Source organism: Loa loa, assembly GCF_000183805.2.
Source record: "Loa loa unplaced genomic scaffold supercont3.249, whole genome shotgun sequence".
Taxonomy (NCBI): domain Eukaryota; kingdom Metazoa; phylum Nematoda; class Chromadorea; order Rhabditida; family Onchocercidae; genus Loa; species Loa loa.
In genome coordinates this window covers 79353-82564 of record NW_018108429.1, presented here as the reverse complement: position 1 = coordinate 82564, position 3212 = coordinate 79353, and positions in this window count along the sequence as shown.

The following is a 3212-nucleotide window of genomic DNA, read 5'->3' as shown; positions in this document are numbered from 1 at the left end:
AAATAAAAAAAAAAAAAAAAAAAACAGTATTAGCATCGAATTAAAGATATTATTATTTTATTTCAGTAAATTTTTCTATTTCAAATTCAAATTATTTCCATCATAAATTTTTTTGCTTTCCTATTTTCTGTTTTTTTTTCAAATTCAATCCAAGCATTTAAAAAAAATATTATTAACAAAAAGTTTGAAAATTCTGAAAAAAAAACAAGAAAAAATTGGTTAAATATAAAAAGAAAACACAAAAAAAAAACTTTATTATTAATTTTTGTTTTTATTGAAAGCTGAATGATGATTGTCAATGAATTTGCTTGCCAGAGGGTATAGTAAAGGAGACAAGACCAACAAATTAAATTTAAAATTTAATTCTCGTCCAAACTCATCCTCCTTTATGGAAGTATTGCTTTAATTTATATTTTTTTTCTTTCTGTTTGTTTTTTTTTTTTTTTATTTTGCCATTTTCTTTTCGTATTAAAAAAAAAGAATGCATTATTATTGATTTTAACAATAATTTTCCACAAACATCATTAATTATTTCATTTCAAATATTTTTAAATCGAATTAAAAGAATTTGATTAATGTATTCGTGCATTTATATCATTTTCTTTTGCTAGTAGCAGACAGAAAAAAAAAGAAATATGATTTTTGAACTTAATTTTAACTTGAATGAAATATTTGTTGAAATGATAATGTAAGCGAAAAATATTTTTGATATGTTGTGTGTTTCTTTTTCCCATAAAGTTATCTATTTTTTTTTTTTTTTGAAAAAAATTTCCAACAAAATGAAAGATTTGAAAAGTTAACTTTTTGAATGCTTCACGAATGATAATTGATAATAAATCATTAATTGCAATTAAATTTTTTCGCACTCATTATTTGTCATTAATTATAATTAAATTTTTCCATTAATTATGATCAAATTTTTTTTTTCATATATTTTTTTTTTGGCCCATTCTATTGGAATTATTGTTTCATAGTTTTACTCTTAAATTGAATATTTTAATTTTCAGAAAATAAATTTCATATAATTTTATGGATGAAATTTTTTTCAAACAAAAAAAAATCAAAAATTTTAAAAGTTTTATTTAAAATTTTTTAAAATATAAAAATTTTTAAATTTATCGAAATTCATTGAAATTTGTTATTTTCATTTGATATAACACAAATTCATTCGACGAATTGGCTTACTGTAAAAGTATGCATGACATGGGAAATTTCATCAGCAAATGTATGTATGCCATGGTATATTTGCAAGACATGAGCTTACTTATTCCTTAATATATAATAGATGTATTACCTATACCCTAATACGTTATAGTTGTATTACCTATTCCTTAAAATGGTAATAGTTGTATTACTTATTCCTTAAAATGTAGTAGTGCCATTATCTAATATGTAATAGTTGTATTACTTATTCCATAAAATGTAATAGTTGCATTACCTATTCCATAATATGTAATAGTTGCATTACCTATTCCCTAATATGTAATAGTTGTATTACTTATTCCATAAAATGTAGTAGTTGCATTACCTATTCCCTAATATGTAATAGTTGTATTACCTATTCCCTAATATGTAATAGTTGTATTACACCCATAACTTTCATAGTTTCTCCACCTTAGCCACTTGTGATTTTTACCCATAACTTTCATAATTTCTCGATCCTGGCCACTTTTGATTTTTACCCATAACTTTAATAAATTCTCGATCCTGGCCACTTGTGATTTTTACCCATAACCTTAATAATTTCTTAATCCTGGCCACTTATGATTTTTACCCATAAATGACCATTTCATTTTTCCATTACACGCCTACATTTAAAAGAAAAATCAAAAAATACTGTAGAAAATTTTTGAAAAAAAGTTTTTTTGAAAATGATTTATATTTGGCATTTACTTTTATACATATCTTTTCATTGATCGGAAAGAAATGAATTTCAAAAATTAATTAATGAAAAAAAAAGTTATACTTTTTAGAATTGCTTTAAAATAAAACTTTAAAAAAAACCAATTACCTTGTTTGCATGAAATCTTTTGCATAAAATATAAAATGGAAATTAAAATTGATGCAACAATTGATTTGAAATATTAAAAGTGAAATAAACTTTATAAAATATAAAATTGAGAAAATTTAAATCGAAAAAGTGTGTACATAGAAATTTTCGAAAAAATATTTCATTTGATTCCAAATTTTTGTCTTCTTATTTTTATTTACCAAAGGAGGAAATTTGAATTTAACTTTACTTTATTTTGAAAATTGCATTGTGGTATGATTGGAAAAATTTTTCAATCATTTATTTAAATTACTATCTTTAGCTGTCAACCAATAGCTTTTAGATATTTATTTTCCAGGAATTTCCGAAACTTTTTTTTTGTTTTCAATACTTTTTTCTGAAAAAAAAGGAACGGAAAAGAGTTCCTGATTTTAAAACATCATTTTCTTGCAAGTTTGAATATGTTTTCATGATTTTTTAAAAATTTTTTTTAATCACTAATTTCTCCTTTTTTCACTCCTGTTGATATTTATTTTATTTCTGAAGATAGCGAAAATTTGTTTCATGGTTCATTTCTGAAATACTGAGTAATTAATTTAACGAAATTTGTATAATTCAGTTATAGACTATATTGGCTAAGTCAAATTTCGTATAAATCAATTTACATGAGGTCACCCATTTAAATCATAATGGATATCAAATATTTTTGATGTTCCAATTTTATAATTTGTCCTTATCCATATAAATCATTCGGAAAATCCAACAACTGTCAAATCGTTCGTTTTAATTAATTAGCGATAAATACTTGACAATGCAATGGTCTTGTTGTAGCTTAATTTTTGAATGATGAATTAGATATCTGAATAGCATGACAATATTTCATTTCTTTTCATCTTTTCATTGTTTTCTTGTCAAATTTGACCTTCTCAAAATGCCTCATCAATTCCAACATATATTTCAAATTTATTATCATTAAGACAAATAATTATCATTTACACATCTTTATGAACTCAATTTAAAAATTGGAAATGGAAAAATTTCAGAAAACAGTATTAAGAATATATGCTGATAAAATGTGCAACTAAAAAACCTTTATAGATAATATAATAATGATAATAATAATAATAATGATAATAACAATAACAATAACAATAATAATAATAATAATAATAATAATAATAATAATAATAATAATAATAATAATAATAATAATAATAATAAT